The sequence below is a fragment of the Ipomoea nil genome, unplaced genomic scaffold, assembly GCF_001879475.1.
Source record: "Ipomoea nil cultivar Tokyo-kokei standard unplaced genomic scaffold, Asagao_1.1 scaffold2921, whole genome shotgun sequence".
NCBI classification, from domain to species: Eukaryota; Viridiplantae; Streptophyta; class Magnoliopsida; order Solanales; family Convolvulaceae; genus Ipomoea; species Ipomoea nil.
The window spans coordinates 4,531,354-4,550,277 of NW_017619349.1; the positions used below are offsets into that span (position 1 = coordinate 4,531,354).

General features: G+C 38.1%; 1 pseudogene; it reads left to right on the forward strand.

Annotated features, from left to right (window-relative positions):
• The first annotated feature begins 6,232 nt into the window (after positions 1–6,232).
• Positions 6,233–9,953, forward strand: LOC109160857 (annotated as a pseudogene).
• The last annotated feature ends 8,971 nt before the right edge of the window (positions 9,954–18,924 follow it).

Consider the following 18,924-nt stretch of genomic DNA (forward strand, 5'->3'; position numbering starts at 1 on the left):
CGTGAATTGACCCGTAGATGTAGGAGTTTAACTTCGAACTACGTGAACAATTTCTGTGTTCTGGGTTTTATTTTCTTACCTTTAATTTATGTTTATTTATTCGTCAATCAACATAATTAATGGTACGTTAATTTTTTAATTAAAATTAAGTAGAATTCTAGGAATTAACTTGCATTATATTCAAGATCCACGTACTTTTTCAGTAATTGTTACATATAATCGTAACAGTAAAGTGACAAAGTTCCTTACATAATTTATAGAGTTAATTATCAAAATGGTCCCGTGACTATAGCGAAATTACCAATTTGGTCCTTGATTATTTTTTTTAACCAATTGAGTCTCTCAACTTTATAAATAACCGAGAAGAAAACAAAACACACATAGATATAATAGATAGAAGGAGATAGCCTAAATTGACGTAATTGCCCTTCTCTCATACGGTTATCTAACAAAAATATAGACGGATGACCAAAAATGTCCTCGCCACAATAACTCTGTCCATAAAATGACAAATTTTTTTATAAAGGACAAAAATTGTCCAAGCCACTATAAGTCCATGACCAAAAATGTCTTTTACTCCTAAATTATATTAACATTAGGTTTGGTAGGGAGTGGTGAGTAGAGCCTCCATCCCTGCCCCAATTTCGTCAAATCGGAGATGTAAACAAAAAACAAATATCTAAATACATAATGCACCGGGGCATACCCCTGAATACACAAAACATAAAAATAACCAAACAAACGAAAATACATGTCCAACATCGGCTAAACCCCAATTAAACTAGAGCAAAATTAATTAAAATAAAGCTTAAGCCTAATTTACCAAGTCGTGACTTCCATTCACGCCGCGCCATGCACGTCTAACTCCATAAAAACATAAAATCAATTGTCAATGCTACAAGAAGATTGAATCCTGGCCGGAAGTCCCACCGTGCGCCCGCTTTACCACTGCAATACATTCAGCTTCTTTTTTTTTTTTTTTTTTTTTTTTTTGAAACAAAACCAAATAACATTAAATTAACGTAGATGTTCAATACAAATAGGAAAAGTAAAAAACCAACAAGAAAGACCAGTCTGAGAACGAGTAGCTCTTGTCAAAGTATGAGCAAACCAATTCACTGATCTAGAAACATATTGAATAGACACTAACTCAAAGTGTCGTTTTAAGGCTCGACACTCACGAATAACACAGCCTGCGTATGATAGATCTTGAGATGAGCCATTTAGTAACCCGCAAACATTTTGACAATCAGAGAAAATGAGGATCTTTGCAAAACCCAACTCCTTTACCCAAGATAAAGCTTCCTTCACTGCGAGGGCTTCGGCCAAGTGCGCATTATTTAGACAACGGATAGGACCATTTTTTGCAGCTACAAACTCTCCACTGCTATCCATCACAAAAACCCCATAATAAGCCTCAGCGTCAACATTATAAACCGTGGCATCCACATAAATGCTCATAATACCTGGGTCTACAACTGGGAGTGAATTCAAGCTTGAAACATGCACATTGTTATTTGCTTCCAAATCTGCCTCTCCCTGCCAATCCAAAACCATATTAGCCACTTCAAACATAATTGAAGCAGGATCCCAAGTTTTACTATTTCATACCAGATCATTACGTCCCTTCCAGATGCTCCAACCAATGGCGATACATTTCATTACGAGGCCATTCTCACCAAGTGTCAGCCACATCAAGAACCAAGCAGCAAAATCATCATGCACGTTCGGCACTGGGCAATTCACATCATTCCAGAGAGGCTGCACACGAGAGCAATTAGCAAAGAGATGCATTATTGTTTCCGGCTCAAAACGACATAACGGACAGATTATATCCACATTTACCCTCCGATTAGCAAGAGCCGTCATGGTCGGCAGAATACCATGAATACAACGCCAAACAAAATTAAGAGCTTTAGGAGGAATTTTTATTTTCCAGCTTGGTCATTGACTATTTTTTTAACTAATTGAGTCTCTCAACTTTAAATTTTTTAACCAATTTGATCCTTCGTTTGTTTGACCGTTAGTCAACGGTTAACTTGTGACCAAATTGGTTATTATAATATATATATATATATATATATATATATATATATATATATATATATATATATAGGGTTCGAATCAGGTGCACCGCTCTAATAGATGAGACCATGAGGCCTCCTAATATCCATTGATTCAATTTCCATCAATGGTTGAGATTATAAGAAATTAGGGTAGTAATTAAGGACATTTACCAATGTAAAGGTTATATTAGTAATTGTAATTCTAATTTATTTATGGACATAATATTATTGGAATGTGAAGCATTATTTTAGGGATTTGTGGATGGAAATTAATAGTTTCAATTATTACAAAGCTTGAAGAAGTGAACGTGGCGTGGACAATGCTAAAGGAGAAAATGAAGCGATGGGAGGGCAGGAACAACACTGGAGCACATTTCTCAAATGGCTAGTAGCAGTACCGGTAAGTGCATTCACATGTCAACGTCTGTGCATATACTGAAGAATGGGGTTTCCCCCCGGTGTGGGTGGGAGGGGAGGTGTGGTTGTTGGACGAAGTAGTAGTCCATTGACGTGTGTAGGGTGTTCGTGTTCAGGTGGGTGCGTACATGGTTATTTGTTTGACCGATAGGATGGCGGGATGATGGGTAGACAGCAAATAGTATGTGCGTAGACATCCCATCCATTTGTTAATTTGTAATGGATGGATGAGATTGAATGAGGAATATAATGTAAATAAGGACATATTTTAAATAGGTGGGTTTAAAAGTAATTGTATTAATGTGCTAATTTTGGTTAGAAGTAGATTGGAATCTTTGACATAATGAAAGACCACATTAGAAGTAAATTGGCATGTGCATGTTGTAGATTAAGGGGGTTTGGAATTTGTTTGTTTTTCATTTCGTATCCAAAATAATTATTATAAAGGGATGTGCGTGTAATGATATTGTTAGTTCTTTTTGAATGAAGTAGACGGTATAGGTATTATTTGGTTGATCTGCTATGAAACGTATTTTTTATACATTAGTGTGTGCGTGTATGTTGGTAGGTTTGTGCACCGTACCCGATTAAAGGGCAAAAACAGTAAAATGCACACGCCAACATTCAACTGCGCACAAACCAGTGTCAACACATCCCCGATTAAAAATATTCGCATACCGCGAGTTATAAAAAGCAAAACATTATATCCCTAAGATAAAATTAATCTTGAAAATCGATTAAAACTCATGCTCACTGTAAGCACCAAAGATCCCTAATCAAACTCAAAAACATAAACAATACTATACCATCGACACACCAAAATCACATGTGACAGTACAATGCACAAACTAATGGTATTCTAAGCACAAACCATAAAACTAGTCACATGCACACGCCAATACAGAACTGTGCACCCACTATTTGGTCCTACAAGGGGGTTTGGAATTGGTTTGTCCTTCATTTTGTATCCGCAATTATTATTGTGTGTGTGCGTGAAATGATATTGTTAGTTCATTAAGATTGAATTAAACCCGTATGGGTATTTATTTGGTTGATTTACTATGCCACGGGTTTTTTTAATACATGTTGGTGTGTGCGAGTATGTGTGAAGGTGTGTGCGTGTATGTGCGTATGTTTGGAGAAGCATGTGCGTCGGCAGATATGAACATTAACATGGAATAGAATAACACAAGCAAATTGTTAAAAAATGAATACGACGAGAGAGGAAATTGCATTACACAGAGTAGATTTAAAAAAACGGTTCAAATTAACTAAAATAAACGAAATACGTCAAAAGTCATCGTAATAAGAATGAAGAGACAAACATAAAGTATTTTAAGCAGCATATAAGGAGTCAACGAGCATGTCCCCGGAACCCACAACACAACTGATATTCGATACACCGTGTGTGTTAGCCAGAAATAGTAGAATATCTTATAAAAAGCGCACGCGTAGTGCAAGCATGGCCCGTGCATCACCCCTACGAAGCCCGCAGTCCCATGAAGCGAACGATTGTCCGACATAAGACTCCATGTGACACATAGCAAACACGTCGTAGTCAGCAAAAATCTCATCAGCAGTCTACAATGTTAGAATCCAACTATTGCTTAACAAAGACGAGTAGTAAAATGGAGAATTTAATATATGGACATATGAATTAGTATGCACCACCAAACAGTACCAAACGCACATGAAAAAACTACCATCCAAAATCCCTAACCAAACAGTATGTAGTTACACAGTAAAATGCACATGCCATAAATCGACCACGCATAGAGTATGCTGAAACGCGACTATACACCTCGAGAACCAGGAAATAAAAAGAAGCTACACCTGCCTCGCCTACTCAAACTGCCATAGTCCGGCCACCGTCGAAAAGCACACAACACACACACACACACACACACACACACACACACACACACACACACACACACACACACACACACACACACACATATATATATATATATATATATATATATATATATATATATATATATATATATATATATATATATATATATAAAATAAAAAAATAGGCCGAGTCAATCGGGTTAACTCGACCAAAATGGATGAGTTAACTCGACTAACTTAGACGCTAGGTGGCCAAATTGGCCGACTTAGGCGCTAGGCGGGCTCCTAGACCGATTTTTACAACCCTGATATATATATATATATATATATATATATATATATATATATATATATATATATATATATATATATATATATATATATATATATATATATACACACACACACTAGTAAGAGCCCTATAATATGAGTAGAAAAAATGACGGTCAAATTTTTTAATCAAATTAATGGCTGAGATTGGTCGGATTTTAATTTTTCCTTTAGATTTCCTAATTTATCCTTAATTATATGATTATCATTTAACTTTTCCGTTAAATATTATCTTCTAGTTAATTTCTTTTAGTTCACCGTTAACTTACTCATTGATTTCAATAAGAAAGGTATTAGGTTCGAATCTCGTCCCAATCAAAGTTGACATAATTAGTACTCTATTTTACTATTATTAAACTAAAAATAATAATAATTTAGTAGCTACAACAAAAAACAATAAATATACAATGTGTCTACAATGTCCTTATTCAAAAAAAAAAAATTATTCATTATCAACAAATTAAATAAGAGAAATAATTTCATTAGTTATATATTCTTTATTTTTCTCTAATATAAATATTCTTTACATTCAAATTCATCAATTGATTATATTCGCTACATTGTCTCTACAATGTCCTTATTCAAAATTTTTTTTTTATCTATTATCAATAAATTAATTAAGAAAAATAATTTCATTAGTAATATTGTCTTTATTTTTTCCAATGCAAAAATTCTTTACATTCAAATTCATTAATTGATTATATTCACTACATTGTCTCTACAATGTCTTTATTCAAAAAAAAAAATATATCCATTATCAATAAATTAATTAAGAGAAATAATTTCATTAGTTATATTGTATTTATTTTTCTCTAATATAAAAATTCTTTACATTCAAATTCATAAATTGACTATGTTCACTAATTGTCTCTATAATGTCTTTATTCAAAATAAATAAATAAATAAATTATCCATTATCAATAAATTAATTAAGAGAAATAATTTCATTAGTTATATTATCTTTATTTTTTCCAAAGTAAAAATTCTTTACATTCAAATTCATCAATTGATTATATTCACTACATTGTTTGATATTTTTTGTGAGCTACTTTTTAATTAAATATTAAAGTTATAATACAAAATAATACTATATATTTATTTACTAAGTATATTATTAATATAATGAAATATATATCTATCTCCTCTCTGCAACTCTACAAACAACAGCCACATCACCATCTATCTCCTCTCTGCAACTCTGCCAACAACATCCTCATCACCATCCATCTCCTCTTTGCAACTCTGCCAACAACAGCCTCATCACCATCTATCTCTTCTCTGCAATTCTGCCAAACAACAGCCTCATCACCATCTCTCTCCTCTCTGCAACTCTGCTAACAACAGCCTCATCACCATCTATCTCCTCTCTGCAACACTGCCAACAACAGCCTCATCACCATCTATCTCATCTCTGCAACTCTGCCAACAACAGCCTCATTACCATCTATCTCCTCTTTGTAACTCTGCCAACAACAGCCTCATCACCATCTATCTCCTCTCTGCAACTCTGCCAACAACAGCCTCATCGCCATCTATCTCCTCTCTGCAACTCTGCCAACAACAGCCTCATCACCATCTATCTCCTCTCTGCAACTCTGCCAACAACAACCTCATCGCCATTGCTGCTGTATTCATTAACTCATAAAGCAGCTTGTAATCTTACTGTTTAGTTTAGTTTAGTTTTTACTGTTTGTAATCTTACTGTTTAATTACTGTTTATTGTTATTGTTTAGTGTTTAGTTTAGTTTTTAATCTTATTGTTTAGCTTAGTTTGTCATCTTACTATTTAGTTTAGTGTTTATTGTTACTGATTATTATTTATTGTTTAGTGGTTCATTATTGTTGAATGGTTCATATTGGCTAAGTTAAAAGTTTAGGCTTCGAATCCGGTGCAACCCCTAGTATAGATGAAATCATGAGATCTCCTGATAGCCATTGATTCATTCCACATGAATGGTGGAGATTAGAAGATAATAATATAGTAAATAAGGATATATAAAAATCAAAAGGATTAAATAGTAATTGTAGTTATATGATAAATTATGGAAAGATTTGAATTGGAATCTTTTGGATTATATTTATGAGTATTTGAATGAGAAAAGATATTCAGAAGTAATTGACGACATATGTTGTACCATTGAAGTTGCGTGGGGAAGGGCTGAGGAAAAAAACACAATGACAGTAGAGTGTGATTGATCGTGGAAGATGCGGCGGAGTTTAAGAATTGGAATGACCTCTAGCTATTCCGGCATGTGCATAAGTGTGCTCTAGTTTGTGCATTTTTTGGTTTTAGTTTTTTTTTTTTTTTTTTTTTTTTTTAAATTGAAAATGGAACGTAATACAACCAAGGTAGAATGGTACGTGTGTTCGTGATTACTGGAATGGTTCGAGGGCGTTAGGACAAGGAATGTTAATGGAAGTAGTGGTAGCCTAAGTTGTCGATTATGATGTGGGAAGATACGACGAACATGGGTCGGTGCATACTAGACTCTTAACGTGTGCGATTGTAGGTGTTTGGTTTTTTTTTTTTTTTTTTTTCCTGAGGATGTTTGAACTAAATATGAATTGGTTACTTAGGCGTGTTGGGAATGGTTTGTACATTGACATGGGGTGGCATGTGCGTTAGTGTCATAGTGTGGTGTACCGTACGTGTTAAAATGATGGAGTGGCCGGGGTGAATGGTCTTAGGAAGTATGTGCCTGCTTAAGTGGGGTAAAATGTGTTGGTGTTGGATGCATGATCTTAAAGTTGTTTGTGCGTACCAGAATAGATGTTTGTGCGGGTTATGAGAGGTGTGTGCGTCTGTTCGTGGTAGCGTGTGCGTTATGCTGATTGAGTGGTTGTGCATTTGATGTAGAATGTTAGAACGAACATTGGTAGGTGCATACTTGTCTCTAAGCGGGTGCGAATGCATTTGAAGGAAGTTGGGCGTTTATGTTTTTAAAATTTTGCCTTACTAACTGAATGTGAATGGATGATTGTGGGGTTTTGAATGGTCTGCGTGTGGATTAGCTTTCGCGTGTCCATGTGTGTCGTTGTCTTCTTTACCGTATGTTTAAAAATTATTTAATGGCCGGCATGAATGGTCTTGGGAAGTATGTCCCGGCTTAGGTGGCGTTAAGTAGTGTTGTGGTGTAGGATGCATGGTCTTAATTTTGTTTGTGCGAAACATCTAATTGACGTGTGTGGTTGGTAGTGATCTGTGCATTATATATACGGTAGCTTGTGTGTTTTACTGTATATAAATGACGCGGGTGAAGATAGAGGAATGCAACTCTGCCAACAACAGCCTCATCACCATCTATCTCCTCGCTGCAACTCTGCCAACAACAGCCTCATCACCATCTATCTCCTCTTTACAACTCTGCCAACAACAGCCACATCACCATCTATCTCCTCTCTGCAACTTTACCAACATCAACCTCATCACCATCTATCTCCTCTTTGCAACTCTGCCAACAACAGCCTCATCACCATTTATCTCCTCTCTGCAACTCTGCCAACAACAGCCTCATCACCATCTATCTCCTCTCTACAACTCTGCCAACAACAGCCTCATCACCATCTATCTCCTCTCTGCATCTCTGCCAACAACAGCCTCATCACTATCTATCTCCTCTCTGCAACTCTGCCAACAACAGCCTCACCATCTATCTCCTCTCTGCAACTCTGCCAACAACAGCCTCATCACCATCTATCTCTTCTCTGCAACTCTGCCAACAACAGCCTCATCACCATCTATCTCCTCTCTGCACCTCTGCCAACAACAGCCTCATCATCATCTATCTCCTCTCTGCATCTCTGCCAACAACAACCTCATCACCATCTATCACACCAACTAATCTACTTGACAATGCTTCTCCATATCCTCCTCTCCCTATTTTTCTTTACAACATCTGCAACTACAACCCATACCATTACCTCAGCCAGACATGCCATCCCCTTTCCCCCACATGAGCATTTCAACGTTAAACAAACCCTTTCCCAGGCTATCATCCTCCATCCCCCGCCAAAAGCCCATGAGGAATTCAAGGATGAAAGCCGCAATGAGGGTAGTTGGAAGCTCAATCTCCTGCACAGAGATAACTTGCCCTTTTCCAATTTTACCAACTTCCACCACCGATTCTGATCCTGAATGAAAAGGGACGCACACAGAGTCGCCTCCCTCATTCGCAAAACTCGCGGCAGCGGCAGTGGGAAAGCCGCCGAGTATGAGGTGGAGGAGTTTGGGGTGGGGGTGGTTTCCGGTTCGGATCTAGGGAGTGGAAAATACTTGGTGAGGATTGGGGTCGGGAGTCCGGCGCAATATCAGTATATGGTTATTGACACAGGGAGTGATATTGTGTGGGTTCAGTGTCAACCCTGTAACCAATGCTACCAACAATATGACCCGGTGTTCGACCCGTCTCTCTCAGCTTCATTGCCGACATGCCGTGTAGCTCCGCTTTCTGCACCGAGAACAATTTGGGGTGCAACTCGGGTCTGTGCAAGTACGAGGTCATGTACGCTGATCAGTCGTACACCATGGGGACGATGGCGTTCGAGACTCTCACGTTTGGGCTAACTGTGGTCCAGAATGTGGCTATCGGGTGCAGCTATACCAAGCAGGGCTGTTCATCGAAGTCGACGGGGGGTTGGGTCTCGGCGGGGGATCCATGTCGATCATTGGTTAACTTTTCAGGCAAACGGACGGAGCTTTCAGCTATTGCTTGGTGAGCCGGGGCAGTGAGTCCTCCGTGTCACTGGAGTTCGGGCGAGGTCCGCAAGGAGCCTTTCCCGTGGGTACCCTTGATCCATAACCTATGGGCACCCACTATCTACTCTATCGGGCTCTCAGGTCTGGGCATCGGCGGCACGCAACTCCCAATATCCGAAGACGCCTTCCGTTTAACAAAGCTGGGCGAAGGCGGGGTGGTGATGGACACCGGAACCGTCGTGACAAGACTCCCCATGGTGGCGTACGTGGCGTTGCGCAACGCATTCTTTGCACAAACCCAACCTTCCTCGGGCACCTAGTGTGTCAATATTAGACACGTGCTATGATTTGAACGGGTTGGGTACGGTTGAGGAACCCACCGTATCATTTTTCCATATGGGTGGCCCGATCTGGACCCTTCCAGTTAGGAACTTTCTTGTACCAGTTGATGAAATGGGCACATTTTGCTTTGCATTTGCTCCTTCCACAACTGGACTATCCATCATAGGGAACATCAGCAGGAAGGCCTTCAAATTTCTATAGATAGCTCCAATAGTTTTGTGGGTTTAGGCCCCAATAATTGTTAACTAATTAAGGCCAGCCCCTAAGAATAATAATAATAATAATAATAATAATAATAATAATAATAATAATAATAATAATAATAATAATAATAATAATAATAATAATAATAATAATAATAATAATAATAATAATAGTACTTGATAGATTATTGTGACATATGATGAATTATTAAGAGAATGAATTGAGTGATATTGTACTTTGTATTTCAGTGTTATTTAAATTTCTTAATGATTAAGTCAACAGCATGTTTTTTACATCTCATCACTCATTTTTTTTACTTGTATTAGAAAGATTAGAAAGAAAGCCAAGGATGCAGTTTTTACTTTTTACTAGTTTTATCAGAATATGTCCAATGCTTGGAAAGGAATCCTAAAAAGCATTCCAGTAATCCAAGCTGGTTCCAGGCACCTAGTACACAATGGCAAACAAACTCTCTTTTAGCTAGGTGATTGGCTGCTATGCGATATAGCCGTTTGCCAAATCCCAGAGTCAATTGTTCAGCTAACTGTGCATGATTATTGGTCGGATTATGATGGCTGGAAATGAGATGATCTTGATTATTGGTCGGATTATGATGGCTGGAAATGGGATGATCTTGAAATCTTTCTCTCTGCTGCTACGCTTGACGCTATTGCTGCTGTATTCATTAACTCAAAAAGCAGCTTGTAATCTTACTGTTTAGTTTAATTTAGTTTTTACTGTTTGTAATCTTACTATTTAATTACTGTTTATTGTTATTGTTTAGTGTTTAGTTTAGTTTTTAATCTTATTGTTTAGTTTAGTTTGTCATCTTACTATTTAGTTTAGTGTTTATTGTTACTGATTATTGTTTATTGTTTAGTGGTTCATTATTGTTGAATTGTTCATATGGGCTAAGTTAAAAGTTTAGGCTTCGAATCCGGTGCAACCCCTAGTATAGATGAAATCATGAGATCTCCTGATAGCCATTGATTCATTCCACATGAATGGTGGAGATTAGAAGATAATAATAAAGTAAATAAGGATATATAAAAATCAAAAGGATTAAATAGTAATTGTAGTTATATGATAAATTATGGAAAGATTTGAATTGGAATCTTTTGGATTATATTTGTGAGTATTTGAATGAGAAAAGATATTCAGAAGTAATTGACGACATCTGTTGTACCATTGAATTGCTTGGGGAAGGGCTGAGGAAAAAAACACAGTAACAGTAGAGTGTGATTGATCGTGGAAGCTGCGGCGGAGTTTAAGAACTGGAATGACCTCTAGCTATTCAGGCATGTGCATAAGTGTGATCTGGTTTGTGCATTTTTTTGGTTTTAGTTTTTTTTTTTTAATTGAAAATGGAACGTAATACAACCAAGGTAGAATGGTACGTGTGTGCGTGAGTACTGGAATGGTTCGAGGGCGTTAGGACAAGGAATGTTAATGGAGGTAGTGGTAGCCTAAGTTGTCGATTATGATGTGGGAAGATACGACGAACATGGGTAGGTGCATACTAGACTCTTAACGTGTGCAATTGTAGGTGTTTGGTTTTTTTTTTTTTTTTTTTTTTTTCCTGAAGATGTTTGAAATAAATATGAATTGGTTACTTAGGCGTTTTGGGAATGGGTGAGGATAGAGGAATGCAAGGGAGTGCATTGTTGGGGGGGGGGGGGTCGAACAATGGCCAGACTTGATAACTGAGAGTGCGCAAGGAACATGTTGGTAAAATTGGGGGGATTCACATGAATGAATTCAGAGTGGTTTTGTAATAGAATGACCTCGATGTGTGTGTGCGCGTAGAAAGCAGGAAAATATTAAGGAAAAACTTGAAACATGTGAATTCTGTTAAAAACATTAAAATGATGATTATTAATTTGTGCGTCACATGTACACTACCAATGGAAGAAGATACCGAGGGCGAATAGTGCGTTATGGATGTATCTCCGAATGGTTTGAAGGTATGGTAAATTCAAGAGTTCCTCTAACCCCAGCTCAACGACGGCTCTCTTTTGCCGAGCATTAAATCGCTTAATGGAGGGGGGGGGGGGGGATATTGCATCGTCGACTGCATCAACACCATCATCGGAGTCCTCGGAATCTGACACCTGTTGGTTGGGGCAAACGGGTAATTCCACATCAACGAGGGGTGGTGGCAAGGGTGGTACAACACCTTCAACAACTTCCGACTCAACAGCAATGTCACCTGGTACCAAGAATCATTAACACAAATAACAAAATAAGAACATAGCACAATAAATAAAAACCAGAGTACAGTAAAAACTATTATGAAATCGCCCCCGGGTGGCCGTCTCACCCTTATCAAGCATGTTTTGTCTATGATCCCTCTCTACACGGCGGCCTCGGTCTTGCTTCCGCGCCAAACTGAGAGAGCTATTGAATCTAAATTCGCAAAATTCTTTTGGGGATCAGTGGATGGACGTCAGAAGCGCCACTGGGCGGCCTGGGGCAAGCTTGGACTACCAACTGAGGAAGGCGGCTTGGGCATCAGGCTACTAGCCCCCATGCAGCAGGCTTTCTCAGCTAAATTGTTCTATCATTTTTTGCAAGGGGGCACGTTGTGGAGCGAGTTTATGCGGGCTGGTTATCCAGAGGGCCGTGAGCGCGCAGCACCCTCTACCACATGGCGTCGTATGCAGCAGGCCAGAGACTTTGTCACCGAGAACATTGAGCACAGTGTCGCGGGCGCTCCAGTGTGGACTCTATCGACTTATGGGAATTTCACCATCTCATCTGCGTATGATGCCCTCAGGCCAAGGGGCGGGCACAGCCTATCGTCCACTTGTATTTGGGGCGGTGGGTTACCTTCGAAAATATCTATCTTTATGTGGAAGCTGCTCCGCCGTCTGCTACCTTACCCGGATGTTCTCCAGTCCTTTGAGATCTCTCTGCCGTCGGTCTGTCCTTTCTGCTGGAAAGCCTCAGCCTCCTTGGATCATTGCCTTCTCACATGTGAAAGCATACATGGGGTCTGGTTCTACTTCGGGGATATTTTTGGCCTGCCGAGGTCCATCGCCAGTACGATCCGCTCACAGTGTCATTCCTGGTGGTTGCTGACTCCTGCGGGCTCCGCCATGCAAGTCTATGCCCAGATGTTTCCATGTCTCATCCTATGGTTCCTGTGGAGAGCCTACAACGAGTGTCTCTATGAGGGTGTTCCTTTCTCGCAGGTCGCTGCCGTCGCCAAGATTAGGAGGGAATCCTTTCTAATCTCGCTGTCTCGCCCGCCCAGGAGCAGTGGTCAGAATGATTATGCCTTGGTGTCAGCAGGCCTCGTTGCGGGCTTTGTCGCGCCACCTAGACGAGTGACGGTATGGGTAAAGCGGCTTGAACCGCCGGTGGAGATTAAAGCTGAACACGGATGCGGTCTTCACTGAAGCTGGGGCAGCGGGCGGTGCTTGCATTAGGGGCTCTCGAGGCGAGCTGCTAGTGGCTCTGTGCTTCAGGCTAGAAGCATCCTCGGCTATGGAAGCAGAAACCATATCCCTCAAGCTGGCTATTCAGTGGTGTTCTTCCGTTGGGAGAATTCCTTATATGGTAGAAGATGACTCTCTTGCTCTAGCCACGCTGGTCTCTTCGCGCGAAGCGATGGTTCCATGGAAATTAAAGGCTGCCATATCTTACATCCGATCTGCGCTAGCCCTCTGGGGTTCGAATATTAGACATATTTACAGGGAAGCTAATCATGTAGCTGACGCTCTTGCAACAGCTAGTCTAAATTGTAACTCATCGAGAATTTTTACCTCTCTGCATGCTTTGCCTACTCAGGCAAAGCTGGCCATTTTGTATGATCTCAGGGGTTTTGCCATGCGGCGGGCTATTCGTTGCCAATAAACGTTTGTTGTCAAAAAAAAAAAAAAAAAAAAAAAAAAAAAAACTATTATGAAATCTCATCATAGACCCCTACACCATGATGCATAAACCTAAACTTATATCAACAAATCAACGCATACTACTAGGAAAATGGTACACACAAACCCTAGACACATGACGCACTCAAATAACCCGTAATCAAAACATCAATCCAGCTAACAAATCTAAGCACAATAACATTACAACCCCATCTCCGAAACAACAAAGAAAGGTAAAAAACACTGACACACACTTTCCAACCCAAAATAATAGAACGAATAAGAATAGCACCGCAACACATAGAATTCAATTTCAGGACACCGTTAAAAAAAGAAACCACAAACAACAAAAATAAAATAAAATAAAATAAAAACCACCAACTACACGGTGCAAACTATATACCAACAAAAATATGAAACTTAATATGGAAATGCCTACCTCCACCACTGTGCAAACAAGGACCCCCCTCCGCCAAACACCTCTAAGCTCACGGCCCCCGCCACCCCCACCACCGAACTCACCGACCACAACCCCACCCCCGACCCCCTAACAAAAACCCAACCATGCCGAAGACAAACCAACCCAAAAACACACCTGTAATTTCCACACAAAAAAAAGGAAATTTGAAACCAGACACATCTCGATCACAACGAAATCACCAAACCGGAACCTCACAGCCCCACAGACACTGAAACACTATACGAAAATTTTTTTAAAAAAAAAAAGGAACAAAACCTACAGAAGCCACTAAACCGCTGATAATCCCAACCCTACCGCCCCACCACCGCCGAACACACCATCCACATACCCATCCCCACGAAAACACAACCACCGGCAGAGAAAACACACCCTAACCACACATGCAGGACCCGAAACCTAGAATTCTTAAAACCACGAAAACAAAAATCCAAGAGCAACAATCGGACGACGGGATACCTGGCGTAGAACTGGAAGAGCTGTCTCTCAGCCGTTCAGACGCCCTAGAGCTCGAACCTGCCATGAGAAACATAAAGAGAGACCGCCGAAACCCCCCAGTACCGGACGGACAAACCAAAGGTTCTGACCAGACGGCGAGACCGGATGTGCAGAAGAAGCTATCCTTCGGCGAACAAAACGCCAAAATGGAAAAGAAACGACGTGAATAGAGAACGTGCGGAAGATTCCCAATAATACTAAACATATACCCACAAATCCGCAATCCAAAATACTTAACCAAATTAAAACGTCGCAAAAAAGATAAAAAAAACCGCCTTTCCCTATAAAACGCACGCGGATTATAAATACAATATCCAAATCTGATACATTAATAAAATAGAAATAAACGGTGGAGATTAGTGCTCACGAGCTCACCTAAATGGGGGGTTCCAGTGGATTCAAAATCTATATATATATATATATATATATATATATATATATATATATATATATATATATATATATATATATATATATAGTCTATCTATATCACACAGCCACACACAAACTATATACTATACATACCAAGCATGGGAATTGGAAAATGACTTTCTAAAAAAAAAAAAAAAAAAGAGAAGTCATTTTTCACTGCAGGAAATTATGGAATTTCCGACCACTTGAAAGTGATCTTAAATCAAGTCGAAAGTCCAAAAAAAAAAAAGGAGAAGTCATTTTCCATTGCAGGAAATTATGGAATTTCCGACCACCTGAAAGTGATCTTAAATCAAGTCGAAAGTCTTGTTCCGACCACTTTTGTTATCCGGAAAAATCTTTATTGCTATTTTCGACCACTTTTTGCTTTCAATTTGATTTAAGATTACTTTCAGGTGGTCGGAAATTTCATAATTTCCAGTAGTGTTCTCGCAAAACATACTTATTTTCCGTTGACCTCATTTTTCTCCTTCTTACCAAATACAGGAAACCCGGGAAACATTTTTCAGAAGTCATTTTTCAGATTTTCAAACGCACACTTAATCACTCCTGCAACTACTGTTCTGTGCTTGAATGTGTGAAAATGATGTGCTTAGAGTTTTAAAAAAGAATTAGTGGATCTGAAAGGAAATCGGGGGTTTGTGACATGCTAGGATATGATCGATGTAGCAAAACACTACTAGCGTGGAAAGAAGTATAGTCCCAGTGCACACTAACACTGACTTTAATATATAATGGAATTAGAGGATGATGATTCATACTTACGATACGTACATTGAAGTCACTTAGAGTGAAAGTAAGGTTAGAATGTAATCAAGGTTATACACTAGAATGAAAAAGTTATCCATTTTTTCTGATTTAAAAACTGGAAACTACTATCTAAATGGAGTTTTTATTCACCTTACACTTCATTCCAGTCCATTATTGTTTGGAAGATGGTATGTGAAATCGATTGACAATTGTGATGAAGTTGTCTTTACACTTCAATTTTATAAGAATTTATTCCCAAAAATTAGGCAGTTCAAAACCCTTCCCTCATAGCATGCTTCACTTAAAACCACAAAATGAATGAGATCTCTATTGATACTCTCTAATTTAATTTGCTGAAAATTAAGGAAGGTTATCTCAATCAATTATTTTTAAATTTGATAGATTTTTTTGTGTGTGTTTAATAGTGTATATTTTTAATGTAGTGTCTAAATACATAAATTTTAGGAAAAAAAAAAGATACAAATAGACCCGCGAACTATTTGTGAAATAACAATTATGCCACTGAACTCGAAAAAAGCTCCAAATTAATCTACGAATTCAAAAAAAAAAATTACAATTAACATTTTTAGGAGGTTACCACCAAATTTCTGTCGATTGGAATACATGTGTAATTATATATATATTTTATTATTATCCTTGGAATACACGTAAGCATTTGACCCAATTAAAAATCAAATTTTAAATCGCTAATCCCTAATGAATCTGGCCAGGGGTGTTGTTACCAATGACAGAGGATTTCGGTAATTGAGGAAAGCAAGAAGGCGAGTGTGAACTGTGAAGGTGAATTTGTAGTGTAGGGGGGAAATCGCCACGGTCTAGAGGCGCCTAGCGCCTAGGCGGGCCCCTAGACCGATTTTTACAACCCTGGTGTGAAGGTGAATTTGTAGTATAATTGTAAGTGTAAAATGATACACATTAAAACCCTTATTATAAATTGACTAATTTAATTGTCAAAAGGTTAAAAATTATTTTATGTTATATATTTGGGCCGTCTCTTATCAGTGGTGATCAACACGTTTCGGAAGTCTGATTAGCATGATTTAATTATTCCACTACGGGAAATTATGGAATTTCCGACCACCTGAAAGTGATCTTAAATCAAGTTGAAATTAAAAAGTGGTCGGAAATAGCAACAAAGGTTTTTTCGGATACCAAAAGTGGTCGGAACAAGACTTTCGACTTGATTTAAGATCACTTTCAGGTGATCGAAAATTGTATAATTTCCAGTAGTGTTCAAGGCTTATGATTTATCAATGTGTGGTTGTGATCTATCTATCTTGCACTAATATGACTATTCTACAATTTTATATTGGTGAAATATAATTTATTCAAGGAGCTTCATGAAGAAGTGTTTGGCGTGACATTTCGAAGGTTAATCAATGGCATGCACGCACCCCTCCAACAACGGATTTTTGAAGATTAAGTGGTTGTAATGGCTGTGGCCTTTTTGTATCAAACCTCTTGTAATCTTGATGAACATTTAGTGGATTGGTTGACGTGAGTTGACCCGCAGATGTAGGAGTTTAACTCCGAATTACGTGAATAATTTTTGTGTTCTGGGTTTTATTTTTCTTACCTTTAATTTATGTTTATTTATTCGTCAATTAACATAATTAATGGTACGTTAATTTTTTAATTATAATTAAGTAGAATTCTAGGCATTAACTTGCATTATATTCAAGATCCACGTACTTTTTCAGTAATTGCTACATATAATCATAACAGTAAAGTGACAAAGTTCCTTACATAATTTATAGAGTTAATTATCAAAATGGTCCCGTGACTATAGCGAAATTATCAATTTGGTCCTTGATTATTTTTTTTTAACCAATTGAGTCTCTCAACTTTATAAATAACCGAGAAGAAAATAAAACACACATAGATATAATAGATAGAAGGAGATAGCCTAAATTGACGTAATTGCCCATCTCTCATACGGTTATCTAACAAAAATATAGACGGAGGACCAAAAATGTCCTCGCCACAATAACTCTGTCCATAAAATGGCAAATTTTTTTTTATAAAGGACAAAAATTGTCCAAGCCACTATAAGTCCATGACCAAAAATGTCTTTTACTCCTAAATTATATTAACATTAGGTTTGGCAAGGGAGTGGTGAGTAGAGCCTCCATCCCTGCCCCAATTTCGTCAAATCGGAGATGTAAATAAAAAACAAATATCTAAATACATAATGCACCGGGGCATACCCCTGAATACACAAAACATAAAAATAACCAAACAAACGAAAATACATGTCCAACATCGGCTAAACCCCAATTAAACTAGAGCAAAATTAATTAAAATAAAGCTTAAGCCTAATTAACCAAGTCGTGACTTCCATTCACGCCGCGCCATGCACGTCTAACTCCATAAAAACATAAAGGCCTGTTTGGTAAAATGGCTGTTAGCTGATAGCTGTTAGTTGTTAGCTGATTGTATTAATTAGAGGGCATAAATAGTTGATAACATTAGCTGATTGTGTTAATTAGAGGGTATAAATAATTGATAACATTAGTTGATTGTAGAAAAGTGTTTGGTAAATTAGCTGTTAGCTGATAGCTGTTTGGTATAATTTCTTTTCTCAAAAAGCTAATTGAAAAAGTTGCTTGGAGTAGCATTTTGAATTTTAACCTTTTGGAGTTACAAAAAGCTAATTAACCAAACATTTATATTGATATTTTAACTAAATTAAACAATTAATAGTGATCAAATAAGCCAAAATTTGCCTATAGGCCAATTTTTTACTAAACAGGGCCAAAATCAATTGTCAATGCTACAAGAAGATTGAATCCTGGCCGGAAGTCCCACCGTGCGCCCGCTTTACCACTGCAATACATTCAGCTTCTTTTTTTTTTTTTTTTTTTTTTTTTTTTTTTTGAAACAAAACCAAATAACATTAAATTAACATAGATGTTCAATACAAATAGGAAAAGTAGAAAACCAACAAGAGGGACCAGT